Genomic DNA, 16,647 nt, shown 5'->3' with positions numbered 1-16,647 from the left:
ATGCCAAGTCCCTTCCATTTTCAATAGATAAGTCTATTGTCTACTTTAGTGTGTAAACCTCTGTAGTCAAAATAATGTTCCATTTCTGCAGTTTCCCAGGAGATAAAAAGTTCTGTCAAATTCGATGCCAACAACTTGTAATATCCCTCGGCTCCTCTAGGTGGATTATAATAACTCAGTTCCCTTCCAGATCACGTCCACCAGTCAAAGTAACTTTATTATTCCTTGTTTTAAACATTTTGTATCCAATTTGTAGCAAATATAACCGGCAAAGTCCTCGTAACATAGTTCTCATTATTGTTCTTCTGCTTTGACAGCTCTTTGACAGCTGTCAAAACCTCTCCTTGTCTTCTCCCGGCGCTCTCACTAAGACGCTCCCAGGTTCCGGGGGGGGGGGGGTTGCTTTTTGAATAAATTCCACTTTTCTCCTCCAGCTCAATCTTATAATTTTCCATCGCGAAATTTCATAACTTTATCAAAATAAGGTTGCGCTCAATCTTAGATGTTAAGTCCTTTACTTTAGCTCCTCTACAACAGGGGGGGGGGGCTGACTTCCTTTTTATACCTCCCCCGCTCGTTCCGAATTCTTTAAAAAATTTCTCGCCTTTTAAAATCCAAGTTCCGATTACTCACGGGTTATGCTTTTAAGTCCAAATTTCCAATGGAAGAAGTCAGCGCTCTCCGTCGAATGGCATGCGGCTTCGCTCGGCAGGGGAAGCGGAGGACTCAAAGCACCACCCCCCCTGTCACCCGTTCCGTAGCCTTTAAAAAGGCTCCTTCGCGGGTCGGGGGGGGGGCTCAAAAGGTGCCAGCCGAGTCACCATGTCCATGGGTTTTAGCGCCCATGGTTTTTAAGGGTCCCCGCGTCGCCGGCGCGGCAGGACCCAGCCCCTACCGAGCAGGCTCCCTCCGGAGCTCGGAGGGAGTCCGCCATTCGGCGATGGCGCCAACCCGGAAGTCCCGCACCAGAAGCAGTTTAGTCATGCTGGCCACATGACCCGGAAAGCTGTCTGTGGAGAAATGGCGGCTCCCTCAACCTGAAAGTGAGATGAGCCAACACAACCCATTGGTCGCCTTTGACTGGACTTAACTGCCCAACGGGAAAGTCAAAATTGTGGTAGGGATGGCTGCAGCTGCTTCACTCCTCAGCAGAAGCCTCCATCTCATTACCACTTGCAGTCTGCACTCCCCTTTCTGGTGGAATGCAGGTGGTGTTGTGGTCTAAACCATTGAGCCTCTTGGTCTTGCCAATCAGAAGATTGGCAATTTGAGTCCCCATAACAGGGTGAGCTCCCATTGCTCTGTCCCAGCTCTTGCCAACCTAGCAGTTCAAAAGCACACCAGTGCAAGTAGATAAATAGGTACCACTGCTATGGGAAGGTAAACAGTGTTTCCATGTGCTTTGGTTTCTGTCATGGTGTTCTGTTGCACCAGAAGTGGTTTAATCATGTTGGCCACCTGACCCGGAAAGCTGTCTGTGGACAAATGCCAGCTCCCTCGGCCTGAAAGCAAGATGAGCGCCACAACTATTTAGTCACCTTTGACTGAACCATCCAGGGGTCCTTAACAATTAACTTTGCTTGGCTGAGTGGGGATATGAACCCTGGTCTCTGAGGTCAAAATCCGATACTCTAAATACTACATTTCCAGCATATGTTTTCTGCACCAAGCTCTGGCTGATGGATCGCAGAAGCCTGAAGTCTGTGTACCCTTGACTGACATCCTATTGACTTCAATGACAAAGGAATCCTTGGCTTTTTAACTAGCTGAAAGTAATGTTTTCGGGCAGGATGATGCTTCACTCCAACTCCCATCAACTCCAACCAGCTGCCAGTGGTCTGAGATGAAGGATGCAGTAGTCCATCAACATCTGGAGGTCCACAGGTGTCCTGTCCCTGTTTGGGGAGAATTCTCCAATTTGGCTTTGTCTCCTTTGATTCAGATATGACTTAGGTAAATGTTTTAGTTGACATTCCTGCATCACAGGGTCAGAAGGGATGACCATCAGGGTCCCTTCCATCTTTAGAGATCTGTGATTCTTTGTTGCCATTAATTACTGAAGAAAGAGCAGTAGCAGAGTCATGAATGCCAATGGATAAAAACTGAAGACAATCACATGTAGGCATGATTCAATCTCTTCAGGAGGGGAGCAGATAATGTAGGACTAAGTTGAATATCGCCCTATATACAGTCTTACCTTGGAAGCAGAACAGAATCCGTTCCGGAAGTCCGTTTGACTTTTGAAACATTCAACTTCCAAAACATGGCTTCTGATTGGCTGCAGGGAGCTCCTGCAGCCAATTGGAAGCTGTGGAAGCCTCATTGGATGTTCGGCTTCCAGAAGAATGTTCAAAAACCGGAATACTCACCTGAGGTTTTTGATTGTGCGGGTGCTAAAATGTTTGACTCCCAAGGCATTCAGGAGCTGAGGTACAACTATATTTATATGCCTGTAATATTAAAGTCGGCGCTGTGGGTTAAACCACAGAGCCTAGGACTTGCCGATCAGAAGGTCGGTGGTTTGAATCCCCATGACGGGGAGAGCTCCCATTGCTCGGTCCCTGTTCCTGCCCAACTAGCAGTTCGAAAGCACATCAAAGTGCAAGTAGATAAATAGGTACCGTGACAGCGGGAAGGTAAACGGCATTTCCATGTGCTGCTCTGGTTCGCCAGAAGCAGCTTAGTCATGCTGGCCACATGACCCAGAAACTGTATACTGGCTGCCTCGCCCAATAAAGCGAGATGAGTGCCGCAACCCCAGAGTCGGTCACGACTGGACCTAACGGTCAGGGGTCCCTTTACCTTAATATTAAAGTCACACTTCATGGGTAGGGAAACTAAGGCCAGATCTTGCCCAAAACATCTTCTAAATCCGGCCTGCGGACGGTCTGGGAATCAGCGTGTTTTTACATGAGTAGAATGTGTGCTTTTATGTAAAATGCATCTCTGGGTTATTTGTGGGGCATAGGAATTTGTTCATCCCCCCCAAAAAAATATAGTCCCACCCCTCCACAAGGTCTGAGGGACAGTGGACAGGCCCCCTGTTCAAAAAGTTTGCTGACCCCTGTCATTCTTGAAGGTCAAACTTGATATTCACTAAAATAAGCCTCAGATACCTGTGGGAAATTATTCCTCAAAGGCTTCTCTCCCCACACAGAAATGGAGGTGCAGAAGGAAATATCCATTCTAATGTTAGTGGATAAATTCCACCTTCACAGTGAGAATCAGAGTACATTCAGATATGCGGGTTATTGCATTAGTTTTCTTGGTCATAATGTTAGTGCTTCTTCCGGCTTCTAGTATTCCTTTTACACTGCATTACCTGTTGTATTATGAACCTTTTGTCAATATGCAGCCATTTGCACCGCATTTCACTCACATCAGTGGGCATGGCAGGCCATAACAGCAGATATTATTGGACATGTTGGCATCTTTTATTCCCCAGATTCTGGTCATGTAAAGTAATAAAGGCTTTCTGGGTGAAATGAAAAAAAAAAAAAGTTTAAAATGACCTTTGTTAAAAAAACCCAGAAGTCTTTTTATTAGGAATTCTAAGGTACTGACATCCCAAAGGAACAGAAAAGACTCTTTATGTATGAGACAACAGCAGCATGGTTGCTAGTAGCGCAGAGATGGAAAGAAGAAAGAGTCCCCATCAGAGATGAATGGCAAACCAAGCTGTTAGATTACACCGAAACAGCAAAAATGACAGGAAAGCTCAAGAACCAAGGAGACAAAAACTTCAATAAAGAATGGGGGAAATTTATAATTTACTTGGGAGACCGCTGTAAGCAGATGAAAATGTTAGCAGGATTTTAATTTCACTTGTAATGTAACAAATGCAGTGGTACCTCAGGTTAAGTACTTAATTCGTTCTGGAGGTCCGTACTTAACCTGAAACTGTTCTTAACCTGAAGCACCACTTTAGCTAATGGGGCCTTCTGCTGCTGCCGCGCCACCGGAGCATGATTTCTGTTCTCATCCTGAAGCAAAGTTCTTAACCTGAAGCACTATTTCTGGGTTAGCGGAGTCTGTAACCTGAAGCGTATGTAACCTGAGGTACCACTGTACTATGGACAATATGGACAGATATAAAATATAGATTATGGTATAATATGCAGTTGAAAATGTTGGCATTAGGACCCATGGAGGGGATGGGGGGGGGGAAGTCTCGAGATTCAGAGAAGTCTCTTTAAATGGATATGTATTTGGCTTTTCTAGAAATTTATATCTGTAAAATCAAATAAAAATGTTTTAAAAGGAATGCTGCCCCAAATTCCATGGTTAATGAGGTTACAAACAGAATTTCTTACTGGAACCAATTAACATGACAACAAACACTCAATTTCCACTGGATCCTGCTAGATTTCCAGACATGGCTTTTAAGCCATGTGAAAAAGCACATAAAACATGGAAATTATCAGGTAAAGAAACTTCAGGAAAATGGAATAAAATGTTGTCTGAGCAGAGCCTCAGGGCTCCCTTTCTCCTGTAATTAGTTAAGGGGAAAAAACCTGAGCTGCCTGTTAGGCTCATATCTAGTTAGAGAAAGAAAAATAAGTGCCTACTGAGAACAGAGAGCTACTGTATCATAATGACAAAGAACATTTGCACGGAACATAAACATTTTTAAAAGCGCAGAATGTTACATCCTATTACTTAATTTCGTTGACCTGTGACTTTGTTTAGCAGCGGCAGCACAATAACAGGGAAATGCAGAGTTTAAATTAATGAAATATTAAAACAAATGGTCCAATCAACAGCACAGTTGTTGCATTATTTAGAATAATATTTAATTCATCACAATTGCTCCTCTTTCCAAATTATGTTGATATTTTTATATGGTGCACTTGCTCGGGAAATTCACCTTCCTGCAGAAGGCTGCAGCAATGACGACGAAGTACTACTGCCTGAGTATGTTCACATGATTGTCAATGAGAAGTGGGAAACTTCAGCCTTGGCAGAAGGTGGGTGGGATGGAGGACCCTCTGCCGGCTTCAGTGACAGCTCAAAGCATCGGAGATGAAGGGAGATACGGGGGAATCTCTGGCACCTCAAACAACAGAGTACATTTTGTCATGCAAGCTTCCACACAACGTGATCCTCAGCTCCCAACTTTTGTTTGACACTCAGAGAGAATAAATTACATAAGGCATATGTGTTTGCCCAGACAGGCGCATCATGTGACCCATGAGAGCAGCAAAATAACCAGACTGTACAACGGTGGTGGTATAATATCAGGCCAAATCTTTATCAACAGCAGCAGGCAGGGCAAGGCTTGGCATGGCATTGGGTCCCAGGATCAGTTCATCATTCAACAAGCCCCATGTTGATGAAACGGAGCCACTGGGTTTGGACCGCTCCAAATATGTATGATGGGAGTTGGCCAGTGTGAACCTTGCCATGCTGCAAGCCAAGCAAGCAAGGTCTCACAGGGGACCAGGGTGCAGATTCCAACCGTGCAGATATCGAACCCACACTTGAGTTTGCCATGGCCAGTCCTGTCTTCAGGCCCCTATACAGTGGTACCTCGGGTTAAGAACTTAATTCGTTCTGGAGGTCAGTCCTTCACCTGAAACTGTTCTTAACCTGAGGGACCACTTTAGCTAATGGGGCCTTCCGCTGCCGCTGCGCTGCTGCTGCACAATTTCTGTTCTCATCCTGAAGCAAAGCTCTTAACCTGAGGTACTATTTCTGGGTTAGCGGAGTCTGTAACCTGAAGCATCTGTAAACTGAAGCTTCTGTAACCTGCGGTGCCACTGTAATATGTTGATCCTGACCAATGCCAGTTCTGCCCTCATACAAACAATGTTCTTCTGCCTAACAGAGGAAAGCAATAATTTCATTAAGGGAAAGGGGGAGGGGGACGGACAACCAAGTGCCAATCAGGTGTGTGTGTGGGGGGTTCCTTTCCAGCCCTGTCAACCAGTGACCCAAAATTGCTCAGTGAAGGCTCTAACTTGAGGTTGGGTGGGCGGGAAGCTCTCAAAGCAAAATGGTTGTGAGTTCCAAGGGAAGCAGCTTTTTATAGCATTTCCCCTCCCCTCTTCAGCAAGGGCTCATGGGACAGTTTTTTCCCGCATGAGGCCATCATACAGAGAAGGTAGACCAGCTGTCATTCTTGCCTCATGATGTTGTTTCAGTTTCTCTCAGACAGTATGCTATGGCGTTACCATTTTCTTTATTATTCAAGCTTTGTCTGACATAGACATTAGCCCCTTGCTTTGCTGAAAGGAAAGAAATGCTGCAGAAGAATGGTGGAATATCCTAAACTGGGTGCGTGAGGGGATATTCCCAGTCTGACAGGAGGACTGTTTTAAAAAAAAAAAAAATCACCCCCACCCTCCACAACAGTCATCCTAGATGAATCAACAGCCATATGTTGTGTGGGGAGGGCACAGGTGCCTAACAGCATCCCTGCTTCCCCCACACACATACCCTCCAACATTTTTCTGATAAAAATATGTACGTCCCATTCCATAATGATTTTTTTAAAAAAACAACCCCTTCCCTATACAGGATTACCTTCAGATTGCTCGGAGGGGGGTGTGTGTCAGATAACTCTATACCCTCCAAATTTTCTCCAATGAAAATAGGGGCATTCTAAGGAAAAGCGAGACATTCCAGGATTAAATCAGAAACCAGGACTGCTTCTATAAATCAGGGACTTCCCTGGAAAATAGGGAGACTTGTAGGGTCTGTTTTCAGTCGTGACAGGAATGGCTCTGCCCTTGTGAACTGAAGAAGGGAACCCTCCTAATGAAAGGGGGGCATAATGGCATCACTGTCTTTGCTTATTTTGGTCCTCCGAACCAAATCAGCCAGCAGTCATATAGCAAGGAGTGAAGCCTGCAGTTAGTCACATGACAACCCAGGGCTATCTAATGTCTAATTGGAATATAGTCAAACTACAATGCCCACACTATACTTTTAGAGCACATTTCCACCCTTGAGAATTCTGGGTATAGTAGTTTATCCCTCACAGTGTTACAATTCCTAGCAACCATTAACCATAGAGGATGGGGGTCAGTGCACAGGAACCAGAACAGCAGGAGCCATCAGCATAGCCAGAGGGGGCCCTGTCTTCATGAACATGGTGAGCTCTGAGGCATAGGGAGCAGTGGGCAGAGAGCTCCAGGAGGCTGGGGTAGGCAAGAGCCCACAGCCCAGCTCCCTAGTTGGCCAGGTGGGGCTTGCTAGCTCTGGGAGGAACAGCTTGGGGTAGGCTTGGAACAGGTGAGGGTCACCTGCCTTATCAAGCCCAGCTGCTGCAATCAGTAGGCAAAGTATAAAAGGGCAGCACAGCTGAGGTCTGCTTAAGTGCCCAAGTTGAAGAAACTCAGCTCTGATACTCCATTATCTCTGTGGGACTGAGCTTTGCTTTGGACACCTGGATTGAGAGTGGAATGGAGACTTGACATACTGACCTGTTGCCAGGTAGGCCAGAGGTTCAGAGCAGCTGCTGAAAGACGCACTTGTCCCATGGATTCTGTGTTTTCTTTCTTGGTCACATGCAGAGAGCTTTTTTTAATGTAAAGATCTTGCAAGAGAGCGCTGCATATTCTTGCATGGCTGAGGATTGGACCAGGTGGTCCTCAGAGTCTTTTCCAACTCTACAATTCTGTGATTCTAAGTGAAAAAATAGCATCCAATAACATACTTCCTGCCTCTCATTTCTTCTTGTGCACATGAATTTTGCTCCGTAACAAAATATATCGTTGTGGGTTGCTGGTTGGGGGAGTCTGTAGGCCTGAGTCCTCTCTGATTCCTGAATCTAACAAGGCTCTGACTGCAGGAATAGCCAGACAAGTTTCTTTGGAATGGCTCCCAAAGTATGGGCCACAAATGTAACAAAGGAAGTAGCTCTGTGCCACAGAACAGATGGATGGGACCCCCATCTCCCTGAACTGTCTGGTAGTTAGAAAGACAAAAGGCCAGAGTTTGGTGGGCTAGAAACTAGAAACTAGAAACTAGAAGCTGGAGGCTGTAGCCTGGGCAGCTGGGAGACAGAGCCATGACTGATTTCTGTTTTGAATCTAAGGCTGTGGCTATGGGATAATCAAGACCCTCTTCGGGTGTTAATGCTGTGAGCGCCTCCATTGTAGGCTCAGGTTGTTTGTTTGTGTGTGCGTGTTTTTTTTGTGTGTGTGTGTATACACAGTGGTACCTCGGGTTAAGTACTTAATTCGTTCTGGAGGTCCATACTTAACCTGAAATTGTTCTTAACCTGAAGCACCACTTTAGCTAATGGGGCCTCCTGCTGCTGCCGTGCCGCAGGAGCACAATTTCTGTTCTCATCCTGAAGCAAAGTTCTTAACCTGAAACACTATTTCTGGGTTAGCAGAGTCTGTAACCTGAAGCGTATGTAACCCGAGGTACCAGTGTGTGTGTGTGTATGTGTGTATGTGTATGTATGTAAATAAACCCTATATCCTAAAGACACTATAGTCTCTGCTGTCCCTCATTCCAAGACAGTATGAAAATTGATACTGCTCAGAGATGCAACAATATGTATACAGCTCTATTCTCATGCGCTCTAAACATCTCTGCAGCTAGAATGGAGTTATATTGTTTTTATTTTCCCTAGCTCCCTATTTCTGATGTTTTTGTTTTGTTTTCATAACTCCTTTCAGGTTGATTTGTTCTATCATTTATCTTCTGACTATGCCAGAGGCAGAAAAGATGGAAAAGGAGTGAGTTTTGAGGGGGAAGCATTATGGAAATGTATATATAAAAAATCGAGCTTAAAAAGATACTAGTTGAAGATTTCTGGAGTAAAGCTTTAATTCTCTCCTCTAGGCTGTATTGTGTTGTGAGTTATGTACCATATTTCTAGCAATAGATTTCCCTCTGATGGAGGGGGGGGGGGAATGAACAAACAAATAACTTTACTAGTCCCTTGTACTATTCAAAAATAGTAAACTACTAAATATCTAAGGAATATTAAAACAAATATTTTATTGCAATGTTGTGCAAAGGGACGCGGAAATAGCAAGGAAAACAGTAGGGTAGAATAAATTAAAATAAGTTAGAGGCCACTGAGGCACCGTTATGTTTTGTTTAATTTAAACAAAATATGAAATTGTTATGGAAAGATTCTGATGTGATGAGTACCATCTGCTGTTATTTTGTTATATAACAATTTGCATAAAATCTATTAAGTTTGTGTATTGCATGCTTCGGGAATTTAATAACCTAGAATTATGTGCGACATGCATTACATGCCAACAAATTGGAACAGTGTGGATGGTCCTAAGTCAAAACACATCCAGGAAAGAGCGTTGGGGGTTACTATAACTGGAACTCTCCCTGCTCCAGAAGTGGTACCTTTATCGGAGATTGGAGAGACTGAGGACTCATCTAAACTTTGCATTTAAAGCAATATCATAGAATTGTAGCGCTCGAAGGGATCTTGAGATTCATGTAGTCCAACCACTTTAAACAGTCATGGCTTCCCCCATAGAATTTTGGGAACTATAGCTTGAGAACTATAGTTTAAGGGTCCTGAGAGTGGTGAGGAGATTTCTTTTCCTGTCAGAGCTACAATTCCCCAAGTTTTTTGGGAAGAGGGATTCACTGTTAAACCAGTGTGTCAGGGAACTGCCATCGGAGCCAAAGGAGGAGAGAGGGCTCCAGAGGGATGCCGGAGAGGGTCCCAGTAGGGAGAGAGGCAGCCCATCCGCTGGGGAAGGAAATCAGCGTAGCACCAGTGGAGAAGGGGGGCAGATGGGGGAATTGGAGAAAAGGCTCCTGGACTCCTCACCGGAGACCAGCGGGGAGAGCACGGGTCCTCCGCTGCCCACACCCTCCCTGCGCAGAAGACTTCCGCGCAGGGAGAGTAGGAGGTGACTGGGCGTCAAAGAACTTCTTTGCTGGAAGAAGTTCAAGAAACGCCCACTGACGGATTCTGCCAGCAACTGAGACAGCCACAAGTGCAAGGCTGTCCAGAAGGAAAGGGTTCAACCAGGCAACCTAGCCAGGAGTGGCGGCAACTTGCGCATGAGCAACCCCCTTAGAACCATTACACAGTGTTATAAGAATTCTAAGGTCTCAAATATCAATTAACACACATAAGTATATAAACCACGTGTCTGAAATAGTAGGCTTCAGGAGAGCAATCCTGAAGCCATTTTGACTCTCCCAAATTGACCTCAAATATTTCTCTGCAAGGAGGGAGGAGGTGGGAAAGCCTCCCCATTGCCTTTTTTGCTTGCAGATCCTGTCTTAAGGGCATATTTATGTATGAACAGGGTGAGCCTGTGACCTGTATTAACTATTAAAGTATTAACTATCACAAAAAGAATGGTCAGGCCAGTGGTGTAGCGTGGGTTGTCAGCACCCAGGGCAAGGCAAGTAATTTGCACCCCCTAACCCGTGGATTTTAGCAGGGGGCAGAGAGCTGCGAGTGTGAGCGCAGCCCCCCCAGATGTTGCGCCCGGTGCGCCCGGCCCCCCCTGCACCCCCCACGCTACGCCACTGGGTCAGGCTGCCCACGTAATGCAGTCAGTGACCATTATCAGATATCCTGGCAGACAGGATTTCTGTTGAAGACTGCCTTCTCTGCTGTAGACCGCCTCCTTCTGTGATGTATGTATGATTTTTAGAGGGGTAGTCTTGGGCTACAGGGTGGGCAATTTCAAAAGCCTATATAAGGACTTGTGCACCGTTGTTCAGGGTTCTCTTCCCTCCTGCATGTGGTGAGTGGGGACCCTGTTGCAACAGTTTAATAAAGATCAGGCTTACTAGCCGCTTTGCTTCTCAATATACTCTAGTTGGCCTCTGTTATTTTCTCCTACCAGTAGGGAACCCACTTAAGGACTCTATACGGGCTCTTGAATACGCCATAAGGGAAAAGGAGCAGTTTTTTCTTATAATACCTGTTTGAGAACTGTAGCTCTGTGTGGGGAATAGGGTTCTCCTAACAATCTTTGGCACCTTTAACAAACTAAAGTTTCCACGTTCTTTGAAGGAAGCCATGGCTGTTTAAGATCATCGTTGGTGTGAAATTTCTGAGTCTTTTTGCCCCCTACCCTGGTCACATCCTCTGAAGTGAGGAGGGCAGTGACTGGAGAAAGGGCCTTTTCAGTTATTTTCAGGGGTTTTTATCAGCCAGAACTAGGCTTTCCTTTTGAGAATTATAGGGACAGAACTTCCCAAACTGTACAGAAACTTATTCATGTGTGCTACTACAGCGGCAATTATGTTACTTGCCCCCAAATGGAAAGAAGTCCTAGCAAAGGAAGAATGGATGCAAAAACTTATGGAATATGCAGAAATGGTGAAAATTATTGGAAAAATATGAAATCAAGATAACGAACTTTTTATTAAAAAATGGGAATCGTTTCTTGAATATTTACAGATAAATTGTAAAAAGATAAGAACGTGGCAGGATTATTGTAATAACCTGCAGTTTCATAAGAGTATATATTTAAAGTAGATGAATAAATGACTAAGTTAAGTTAATTTGGATATGCAGAAGATATTAAAAATAAATTTAAGGAACCGCATAAAGAGGGGAAAAGACGTCAAGTTTTGAAATGGTAAATTAACTGTAAAATTATTGAAATGGATAAACCTGATATATATAAACATATGATCAGCCAGAACTCATCAGAACTCAATTCTGGCACATCTTAGATATGCACCATTGTAAGAGCACCTGTTTTTCTAGAAAAATAGCACTGATTATGTTAACTAATTTATAAGTGCCTTTGTATACATCTCTATAGTTGTGGTGCTCTGCATGTGGAATGTTCTCCTCAAGGAGGCTCACCTGGTGCTCTATTCAAAGTCTTTGTTGCACCAGGTGAAAACCTTTCCCTGTTGTTGTTGTTGTTTTTTAAATAAATAAAAATAACCTGACCTTTCAACATAATACTTAAGCTGGTTTGAAAACAACTACTCCTTTTTAATTACCTGGGCCTTTTCTTCTTCTTGCTAAACTATGTCAATATACAATATTATTATTATTTTAATTGATACAGCAAGAAAAAAAAAACCACAAATACCAAATTACACACAGGAATAACCATAGACACCTAATTTTCTTAACAAACAATAAAACAAAAATTGGTCTTAACACTAAAGACCCAACCTCCTGTCTAATCCATATTTCGATTTCATATTACTTATTGCCAATACACTTTTATCATAATTAAACTTTTTCTTAATATATCTAATTTCTTATATCTACCTTGCAACTATTACTGAAGTTCCTCAAATGCTGCAACAGAATTTAAACTACTATATTTATTTTTCAAATATTCTTTGAAAAGCTCCCATTTTGAGACAAATTCCTCTTTTGATTTATTCTTTATTTTTTCTGATAGACCGGCATATTCTGTCAGCTTTTGGATCCAATCTTGTATAGAGGGGATTTCATTACTCTTCCATTTTGCTGCGATCAGAACTCTGGCATATAAAAAGGTACCCTTCCTCTTTGCGGAATATCCAGATCTGTTATTATACATTGCAATATACATTATTTTAAATTAGTATTAGTTTTACTCATCAACCACTCTGGGGGCTTTGTTAAAAAGGGGACACCCTAAAACATTATAAAGAAAGAGAGACAAAATAGGGCTGGCACTAGGATAAAAACAAGTTTTCTCCTCCCTTCCAACCTTTCTCCTTTTTTGCAATGTCGAGCCCCTGTGTGCAGTCGAATAGGAGGCGATCTCTGTCCTATGTTTCTCAAACCTGAGAGATGAAGTGTCCTATGATTCTAAGCACGTTCCCACAGAAGCAAGTCACACCGAGCTCAATGTTACTTTCTCCCCACTAAGTGTGCTGAAAACTGTAATCCTATGCACATTTTCTAGGGAGGGCTTCCCATTAGACCCAGTGGGACTTACTTTTCGGTAAATATAGATAAGTGGTTGGCGTGTTGTTTTAGTTCCATATACTTGGCGGAGAGAAAGAGAAAACATCTGATAGGCTCCCCTATTCATCCTTTCTTTTTGTTTATAATGTGCCAATGCTACTTTTGTCATATTGGATTTTGTGCAATGCACAGACACGAAACAAGCAACACCCTAAAATGTAGTAGGCAAATAATAATAATGATAATAATGATAATAGTAGTAATAATAATACCGTAATTTATTATTTATTCCCCACCCATCTGTCTGGGTTTCCCCATCCACTCTGGGTGGCTTCCAACAAAAGATTAAAAGTACATTAAAACATCAGTCATTAAAAGCTTCCCTAAACAGGGCTGCCTTCAGATGACTTCTAAACATCAGACAGTTGTTTATTTCTTTGACATCTGATGGGAGGGCATTCCGCAGGGCAGGCACCACTATTGAGAAGGTCCTCTGCCTGGTTCACTGTAACCTCACTTCTCACAGTGAGGGAACCACCAGAAGCCCCTTGGAGCTGGACCTCAGTGTCCGGGCTGGATGGTGGGGGTGGAGACGCTCCTTCAGGTATACTGGGCCAAGGCCTCTAAGGGCTTTAAAAGTCAGCACCAACACTTTGAATTGTGATTGAAAATGTACTGGGAGCCAATGTAGCTCTTTCAAGACCGGTGTTATGTGGTCTTGGCAGCTGTAAAAAACAGTAGATAACATCTTCGAAAAGGCAGAGAACTCTTTGATCTGAAAAGTGTTTTTGTCCGGTACACAAAGGATGACAATTCTAATTCTATTAGAGTTTAATTGCTTTTTTAAAAGACCATACTTTATGTTTTTAGCCTTTTGGATTTTATTCGTGGTGTTTTAATTTGTGCAAGGCGCATGGAGTCTGGGGAAGTTGGTGCCAGGCAAATCCATTTGGAGAGGGCATCCCATAACAGGGTCAATGCTGCCATTTAAAAAGTCCTCTGGCTTGTTCAAGTCTACCTCACCTCTAATGGGAGAGGTGCTTGGAGAAGGGCATCGGCAGATGTTATTATAATATGAGAAGTATACGCTTCACACATCCAGTCACTTACTCTGTCTTCTAGACCAATGGCCTGGACAAAGGAAAATGGCCTATAGATACGTTGATATTTTAAAATTTGTGAGAGCTGCCTGGGGTATTGTTTAGGGGGCGTTGTTGCTGCTGCTGCTAATTTTTTGTATCTTAAGATTTATGTGGAAAGTTTCTGATTTTGTTGTATACTTTTTGATGTTCAATTATTGTTTGACTACTTTTGTAAGCTGTCTTGAGCGTGGCTTCAACTTCGGAAAGGTGACAACCTTAAATTCAGTTTTCCACATTTCCGCACCATTTTGTGACTTGTTTGTTTCTTTTTTTAAAAGGTTCTTATGTAATTCCATCAGGATTTCAGAGTGAGTTTCTCCTAATAGAGACACACTGAGATGCAATGCTGCCTACCGTAAACATTTTTGCAATGCAGGCTCCCCCATTGTAATGCATTTCTGCATATTGTTTTTGCGAATATATGCCTGTTATGCACACTTTACCTCAGGTTGTACAAAAAGAAGAAGAACCGCACTGCAAAATTTGGGAAAGGTGCAGTTTTTGCTGGGTGGCTTTGCTTTGTGTAGGTTTTTCAGAAAGTGCTGACTAAGTAGGCTTGCCTTTAAATGTGATCTGAATCAGATTTTCCCCCACCCCATCCCTTCCACAGGGAAAGAGACCGACCAAAAGAAGAATATTTCACTATACAATGTTGTACACATCTATCAATGTGTTTAATGTAGTTGTTTACAGCTAGCCCTTTCTGACTAAAATGGTTACATGATGGCTCATCCTGGCTTGGCAGTCTTATAGACAGGCAATTTTGTTTCAGGCTACATGTGAGCATTCCTCAGGAGCGTATCTGTTTGTGGTTGTTAGGAGGAAAAGTAACTGAAACACATGTTTTGGAACTGCACTTCTCTCCCGCCTTCAATTTAAACAAATACATTCAAGAACAGACCTTGGATTGTTGGTACAAATGACATTGCTCCTCCCCCCCCACTGCGTTTTGACTACATATCATTATTTCTTAGGTGCACATATATTTCTGGTTGTCACGAAGAAATGCAAACGCAGTAAACATTCTACAATGCACTGTATTGTTGAAATTTAAATATTTTTTTCATCTATACATCTCTGATCCAGTGAATACTGTAGTTTTAAAAGTGTAAAATAAAGCTGGATTGAGGGACCAATTCTTCTTTTTTTAAAATGGATCTATTGCATTTAGCTTCCTTAATATATTAGTAATTAGTTTATTCTAATGGCCGGGAGACTCTATTTCACAGTTCCGTATTTGGAGTACAGTAGAGTATAAAATGATATTAGATTTACTAGATTTTTTTTTTAATGACTGGACAATAGCCACATTACTGTTCATCCAAAAAAACCCAAACCCCACCCCCAGAAAGCACAGCTTACTGAAACATAGTTATGGGGAAAGAGCTCTTCATGGGGAAAGATGTCACTTCATCCCCATAGTAATTCCAACAAGTGTGAATTTATAATTAATTGCAAAGAATTTGAGAAGTGAATATTTCAGTTTAAATTAGATGGATCAGGGATGTCAAACTTGTGGCCTTTGGGGCTCTGCAATCTGGCTCTCTTGGGTGATTTTGTTAATTAAGCAGATATTTTCTTAAGGGGGAAAGAAGTGTTTTGCTTGCAGTCGCAGCCTGACTGTGCAAGAGAAGTGTTTTCATCACCCGCTTGCCACAGGGAAGCTGTAGGGAAGCTGCTTCGCTTTACTTTCCCCGAAGGCTCAGGGGACAGTGTGGTGATGTGAGCTACGAGTCCATCGAGCAACTGCCATCGCTGCCCTTGTACAGATGTTCAGCAGCTTCCAAGGAAACCAGCCTGTTGCATAAAAAGGAGAAGCAAGATGAGCATATGCAAACAAGGTGAGCTCAGTCCAGGCTTCTCTGTTGGCCGCCGTGAAAACAGGATGCTGGAACCTAGGGACATTTGGCGTGATCTCACAGGGATCCACCCCCATCGTTCAGCCCGGACACTGAGGTCCAGCTCTGAGGGCCTTCTGGCAGTTCCCTCACTGCGAGAAGTGAGATTACAGGGAACCAGGCAGAGGGCCTTATCAGTAGTGGCACCCGCCCTGTGGAACGCCCTCCCATCAGATGTCAAGGAAATAAACAACTATCTGACTTTTAGAAGACATGTGAAGGCGGCCCTGTTTAGGGAAGTTTTTAATGTTTGATGTTTTATCATGTTTTTAATATTCTGTTGGGAGTCGCCCAGAGTGGCTGGGGAAACCCAGCCAGATGGGCGGGGTATAAATAATAAAGCACAGTGGTATCTCGGGTTACAGATGCTTCAGGTCACAGACGCTTCAGGTTACAGACTGTTCTGGGAGATGGAGGGTCTGGAATGCTTTCTAATGACAATGTGTCAGCTGGGTGTTGTTCTGGCTCTCCCATGATTTCCCTGCTTCCCCCCTCATCTGCGTCTGAGCTGCTCAAACCCCTGTTGCAAATCTATACTGTCTTCCTCTTCCTCCTCCCTGGAAGAGTCACCATTCCTCCTCTGCCCAGTCCCAGACAATTAGTTTTCTTTAACAGTGGAAGCAGGTTTTCAGATGATACGCAGCTCTTCTTCAGGCTTTGATTATGAGAGCAAAAAAAGTAAACAGTCTAACTAGAAACAACTGGGTAGTCAGGCTGATGGTTACTTGGTTGCAGAAGTTTAGTGGCCATTGCTGTTGGCATGGAAATAGTCTAGGCTGAATGC

The 16,647-nt window shown here is 43.4% G+C and overlaps 1 protein-coding gene and 1 long non-coding RNA gene across 2 annotated transcripts in view; both read right to left on the bottom strand.

Annotated features, from left to right (window-relative positions):
* Positions 1-16,647, bottom strand: part of CDH10 (cadherin 10) — a 410,273-nt gene that overhangs the window by 246,166 nt on the left and 147,460 nt on the right. The gene's annotated exons all lie outside the window — the stretch shown is intronic.
* LOC309348120 lies at positions 4,769-16,617 on the bottom strand. Its single transcript, XR_014159185.1, has 2 exons — positions 16,460-16,617; positions 4,769-5,053 (listed from the first exon to the last, which is right to left on the bottom strand). It is a non-coding gene; the product is annotated as an uncharacterized lncRNA (long non-coding RNA).

Source organism: Podarcis erhardii, assembly GCF_964252035.2.
Source record: "Podarcis erhardii genome assembly, chromosome: 8".
Lineage (NCBI taxonomy): Eukaryota > Metazoa > Chordata > Lepidosauria > Squamata > Lacertidae > Podarcis > Podarcis erhardii.
Note: the sequence above shows the minus strand (reverse complement) of the source record. Positions and strands in the feature narration are given on the sequence as shown.